Source organism: Macadamia integrifolia, chromosome 6 (genome assembly GCF_013358625.1).
Source record: "Macadamia integrifolia cultivar HAES 741 chromosome 6, SCU_Mint_v3, whole genome shotgun sequence".
NCBI lineage: Eukaryota > Viridiplantae > Streptophyta > Magnoliopsida > Proteales > Proteaceae > Macadamia > Macadamia integrifolia.
Genome location: NC_056562.1, coordinates 32,257,228 through 32,263,983, shown reverse-complemented (window position 1 = coordinate 32,263,983; position 6,756 = coordinate 32,257,228). Strand labels below are relative to the sequence as shown.

The window sequence follows — 6,756 nt, the reverse complement described above, 5'->3', positions numbered from 1 at the left end:
AGCGGCTGAGAAGCACAAGACAAATTGTGTCTATGATAACTGTGCCTACACGACAATGTGAGTTGAGATTGACATTGCTGTCATCACTTTTCTTGTTGGATATTTTTAATGTTGTTATTGATGATAATAACTATCATTATGTCTTGGGAATTGTAATTTCGGATAAACCTATTAATATTATACTATCAATTTAGATTTCCTTGATAATTGAGATTATGTTTATATTATTCCGCTGCAATGATTATAGCTTGGTTTTGTTTGATGGTTGTGATGATTAAGGTATAGCTAACAGAGATTTTGGTAGAGAATTAGGATGGATAAGTATCCTAATCACACTGTAGGAATCTTAACATTAGCAGGATATGACACAACTCATTGTTGTCCTCTGTAGGGAAGTAATGAAATGCAACTGATTATATGAATTTTTGGAGAGATTTCTACAAAACATTCTTCTTAAAAGTTATAGATTAGGTCACGATCTAGTTACTGTGCAAGTGTCATATTTTTTCAATTTTTTTACTATTTTTACCAGATTTACTTCCTTGTTGGCCAGTGCAAAGTATGAGGTTTCTCTTCAATGGCATCTCGCATTAAGGTTAGCTAAATGCATTTTCCAATGTTTTTTCATTAAAATTTTCTTTTAAACTTATTTTCCATAATGTATTCTATCGAAATTAATTTTCTCAGAATTTTACCATTCTCTTTCAGTTTTCTATTGATGATTTTCTTGCATTTAGTTTCTTTTTTGCAGCATACATGCATTGTCGCATCCATTTTTCTTTACATACAACAATCCTCTGACCTTGTCTATACCTATGATAATTCATGACCTCCAATCCCATGTTTAATTCTATTTATACCTTGTCTCTTAAGATAAATGCTAGGGCTACCTTCATCATTATTTTCAGTTATTTTATCATGTCTGCTTTATATTCAATATACTAGTGGTGTATATCAGTTGGATATAGGTATGTGGGTTTACACCTCTATTAGGATTTAAATTGTAACAGCAAGTGTACTGATCAATGTAGCTATGGATCGAACACAGGGAGAGCAGCTACTTTATTTTTGGTTTCTTTTAATAATGCGAAAGTGAATTGATTAATGGTTGTGATCTAATTCTAACTACCATCCTAAACATATGTATCTAAAATAACTTCTTAACCATTCGTCATCTAAGAATTTAAATACGCAAGTCATGCAATTAAAATTAAATAAATAAATAATTGAAAATAAACAACACATGCAATTAAAAAGCAATGAAGAAAAAAAATGCTGAAATAAAAATAAAGTAAAAGAAAGGGGATACAGCTAGAGAGAGGCTCACAAGTAGGTTTCTCTACTTAGCCCGAGGGATGCATCATAATTTGAGCTTCCCTAATTAACCAGAGAGTCACTCTTACAAGGGTTACTCTACTTGGCGTTAGGGAAAGGGAGGCAATTAAAATAAAAACAATAAAATGATGGTTCTATGGCTAGGAGGGGCAAAGCCAACACATACATTAGCCATGAACCTTGGGGGAAAGGGAACGCAATAATGTAACAACTGAAATTAAAATCCTAAATTAAGAAAGAAATGGTAGTCAGAAGAAGGAAATAGAGGGGGGAGAGAAGACTATTAAAGAAGCCTCCCTACCCAAATCAATGTTTGAACTTGAAATCTTGGGTGATTTGAGATACTACCAACCCTAAAAACCAGATCTAGAATGAATCAAATCTGAAATTTCTAAGCTTGGAGAAAATAAATTTTGAAATAAAAAAACTAAACTTGAAATAGAGATGCTCCATGGCTTGTGATCTTGTCACCTAGATCCTAAGCCTAGAACTATAGTTAAAAATTACAACTCAACTGCAAAAATCATAAAGATAAAAGACTGAATAAAAATAAAAGAGTGCTTGTATTAATTGAAATAAGAAAAGCTATTACAAAAGTGATTAAAGCAAGAACAAAGAAGAACTAAAACTAGAGAGAGTGAGAGAGGGAGAGAGAGAGCAACTAAAAAAAACCTAGAAGAAGAATGAAGTGTCTCCCCTCCTCTTACTTGAGTTGTATTTATAGGGAATAGGGAGGTAGGATAAAAAATTTCTCTTTTCTAAAAGGGAAAAATCCACAATTGGTAGGTAAGATCTTTTAAGACCAAAAGTGCTAAGGTGGAAGAGAGAGAAGATTTGGACAAGATTTATTTCTCTCTTTTTTTTCTTTTTCTTTTTTTTCCTTCTTGCACAAGAAACCCCTCTCACGATAGCTCACAACTATACTAGGTAGTTGTTGTTGGAGAGATATGATGCCCGATAATTCTTAAGGCCTTTAAAATATAAAACCTACAAAAAGAGAGTAAAACCCAAGGTAGATCTATTCTAAATATGTAAAAATACATGCCGTACTACTTAGATTTCATGCATAAATGTGCTCATCAAAATTCCCCCACACTTAGACTTTACTAGTCCTCGAGCAAAACAAAAAGAAAAAGTCTAAAATGTAAATAACAAAAAACATAACTCACTTTCATAGGAATTACGGTTGCACTTAGCATGTGCAACAAGCCTTTAAACCCCTAGGTCACCCCTAGTGGACGAGTTGTGTCTCATTGGTGTTTGTAGTGAATATATATATCTAAAATTCAGAATAAACAAATCCCAACCTTGGCTAAAGGTAAGGGCCATACCGATCTGGAGCAAAGATAATTCCTCTTACAAGAGACCCCCAAACTTGAACTTTTATTACCCCGTATCAATTCCAAGTACTAGCATATTTCTTAATTTAGAACTCACCTCGTCTCTTCCAAAACATCCCTATCTTAAGGCAAAACCACTTGTGAAGAAATAGGGATCCAAGGACTAAGGCGTTGGAGTGTTTTTGACTAAATATGTTACTAAGCATTAATGACATTTACAATTTTTTTCTTTTTTCGCTTAATAATCTCTATTCTACTCCACTACTTTTGGCCTGAATGACATGGTGAAGCAAACACCAGACACCCAAGTTACTATATATCTTAGCTTTTTGCATATGCCCACATAGACAGTGATGCCAGAGTTTTTTTTTTCTAGAAGTTTCCTCCCTAATAGTTTCGATCAAGTCACTACGCTTCCTAAGGCACAATGCCCTGTATAGTTCCAAAGGCATCAACTCTTACTCTTCTTTATACCATATTTCATACTTCATTTAAAATTATGCATTTGTTAACTCATGCCAAATTAAAAATAATGTCTCAACTCCAAATCAAGAGTATAAGGAAACCAAAGAATTACATATGGTCCAATACCATAAAACAGGGGTCTATTTTTCAAAAGAAAGTCTCATCTCAAGATATAGGCTTGTTTCTTTCTTCTCAACAGGGTTTTATATGTTTAAAATGGGTACCTTAATAAAAAAATTTATTTTCATACATCAAGAAACCGAATGGTATGTTCATTAGCCAAAAGCCAAAGTAGAACTTCATCCTTAGAAAGCTCATAAAACAAAAAGAAAAACAAACAAAACAAAGTGAAAAAAGCAAAAACTGATTTTTCTCCCCTACACTTAAGTTATGCAATGTCCTCAATGCATGGAAAGAATTAAAATCAAAGACAATGCTAGGGGGTCATACCTGATGAAAAATTAGTCATTAGTGTAAAAAGGTTCATGGAGATCCATGACCTCTTCCAAAATAGAAGATTATAACTCAATGAAAGGCTTCAACTTATGGGTGATCCCAAATTTCTTCATGAGGCCCTCAAATGATCTATTGCAGAAATACTTGCCCCTTGTCAAAAATGTAATAAATTATCCCATTATCCATCCACTTTAGAATTTCTTTTTGAATGGCTTCCTTCATTATTGGGTTAGCTCTCCTCTGGGGTTCTATTGAGGGTTTGGACCCCTCAATGAGGTGAATATGATGTCAAATAATAGAAGGGATAATTCTTTTGATGTCAGCCATGGTCCAACCTAGGGCTTCCTTATTGTATTTTAACACTTTAAGTAATTTCTCTTCCTCGCTAGAAGTCAAATCTGAAGAAATTATTACTGGAAGAGTCTGGTCAGGCCCTAGGAAAGCATACCTCAAATCAGATGGTAACTCCTTAAAATTTAGCTTAGGGGGCTCTAATATAGAAGGTTTGGGAATAGAATTGGAAGGGGGTCATAAGGGCTCTATAGGTGATTGAAGACTCCAAACCTCAGACATAATTCCCTCATCAAAACCACCCAATTATTCCACACACTCTTGAAATTCAAAATCAAAATCATCTCTCAATGGAATCTGAAATTTCTTGGAGCATATGAACTTCCTTCTCATGGGGATTTGATTGCTTACCCAACCTAAATACATTAAAATCCATAGAAGTATTGCCAAAAGAAAGTTTTATGGTACCGTTCCTACAATTAATTGTGGCATTGCTGGTTGCAAGGAATGATCTACCAAGAATAATTGGAATCTGGTCCTGAATGTTGGCAATTGGTTGGGTGTCTAAAATAATAAAATCAATAGAGAATAAAAATTCCTCAACTTTAAGTAAGACATCCTCAACCATCCATTTAGGAATCTTAACAAATCTATCTGCCAATTGATGAGTAGTTCCAGTGGCACTCAATTCTCCCAATCCTAGTTGCTCATACACATGGTAAGGTAAAAGATTCACAGTTGTGCCAAGGTCAAGTAAGGCATACTCAATGTAGGTGTTGCCTATGACACAAGCTGTGGTAGGGCTCCCTAGATCCTTATACTTGGCGGATATAGACTGAGTAATTATAGAACTAATGTTGCCTGCCAAGAATGCCTTTTTGGGCACACTAGTGATATGTTTATGAGTACACAAATCTTTCAGAACCTTTGCATAGGCGGGGATCTAGGATATGGCATCTAAAAGAGGGATGTTCTCTTCTACCTTTTTGAAGACTTCTAAATTTTTATCCATGGAAGCAGTCTTCTTTCTGTTTACCAAGCGATTAGGAAATATGATAGAAAGAACATAAGAACTGTTAGGGATTTATCCTTTTTCAAAAGAATCATTAGGTTCATCAGACGAACTTGAAACAAGAGGCACACTTGCATCCTCAATAGAAGGAGAGTTAACAGGAGTAATGGATGAGGAAGATTTAGGAACACTCTATTGGTACTCTCTACCACTCCTAAGGGCATAAACAACATTACATTGGTTGGAGGGCCCTTGTTGGGTCTGACCTTGTACTATATTCAGTGGTGCATTAGTTGGTGCTTGTGAACTAATAGGCTAATGATGCCTAAGATTAGGCTTTGGTTGACTGGGTAAAGTTTCTTTCTCCCTCTCACCCATAATTGAGATAATTTGGGTGAGTTCTCTCGTAAGATTTTGATAGCTTGTCATGAAGAGGGTCATTTTTTTTCAAGTTACTTATTCTACTTGCCTCTCTAGTGTTGATAAACCTAGGGGGTTGCTGATAAGATGATAGGAGAGGGGCCTTAGGAAAACTAGCCTAAGGTCCTACATTTGACCTATGAAAAGTATTTTGAAAAAAAATATTATGCAAAGGGAGGCCTTTGGGGTCCAGGTTGACCTTGATTATAAAAATTTGAAGGCCCCACTTGGTCACCCTAATTCTAGGAGAAATTTAGGTAATTTCTCCATCCTGGATTGTACTTGTTACTATATGAATTATTCTGGTATGAGGCATTAACACTATCATTAGAAGTACCCCCAGAGGCGTTGGGGCATTCTTCTATGACATGTCTAGGGGACTGGCACCAAGCACACATCTTAACCAAATTGACTGATGATAGCTCTCTAGGAACAATAGCCTCAATCCTCTTGATTAGGCTATCCCAATGGGCTTCCTTAGATACTATCCCATCCACAAAATATCATTTTCTTCCTATGGTTCTTTCACTCTCTTAGGTTGATTCCCACTAATGGGTTTTGTCAGCTAAGTCAAGTAAGAATTCCCATGTCTTTTCTTCATCTGTAAAGGATGTGAATCCCTCAGGGCACATTGACTCTATCATTTGTTTAGTTAAGTAATCAATACCCTTATAAATTATTTGACATAAATATCATAAGTCTAGGCCATGGTGAGGGCATTCTTGGAGTAGATCCTTGAATCTCTCCATAAGTTTGGAAAATGACTCACTAGGCTTTTGCCTAAACTGAAGGATATCACTTCTAAATTTATTGGTCTTATGAGTTGGAAAAAACTTCTTTAGGAAGACTACTATGAATTGTTCCCATGAGGTTATAGAATTTGTGGGTAACTCATACAACCACTTCTTAGCTTGGTCTTTCAATGCAAACATGATGAACCTAAGCTTAACAGCATCATCAAAACGCTGTTGGATCTTAATTAGAACACATACTTCTTCTAATTCCCTTAGAAATAGGTATACACCCTCAAAGGTCAGCCCATGAAAGTGGGGAAACATAGTGATGTATTGAAATTTGAGCTCAAAATTATTGCCCTGGGCTTGTGGTAGAATTGTGCAGGAATGTTGGGCTGCTCTAGCAGGGTAGAACCTATCTTTCATAGATTTAGGTAGAGGGTTTTGCTGTTGGTCTCCCATATTGAAGGGTTTTAAAGAGAGCAAACGTATAGGATCACTATTTATTGGATCTCTTCTTTTTAACCGATTCTTAATATTACGTACCCACCTAATACTCATATAATAGAAAACTACCCACAACTAGAGTAAGACAAGCACAAAATAATGGAAAGAAAAACCATTTTTTTTTTTTTTGGCTTTTTGGGAGCTTACCGACAAAGATTCAGGGTTGCTCAGGTCAATTCCTGAGGTATTGCTATAG

The 6,756-nt window shown here is 35.4% G+C and overlaps 1 non-coding gene across 1 annotated transcript; it reads left to right on the top strand.

Annotated features, from left to right (window-relative positions):
* Positions 1 to 6,021: 6,021 nt before the first annotated feature.
* LOC122082931 lies at positions 6,022 to 6,128 on the top strand. Its single transcript, XR_006141469.1, has one exon. It is a non-coding gene; the product is annotated as a small nucleolar RNA R71 (small nucleolar RNA).
* Positions 6,129 to 6,756: the final 628 nt, after the last annotated feature.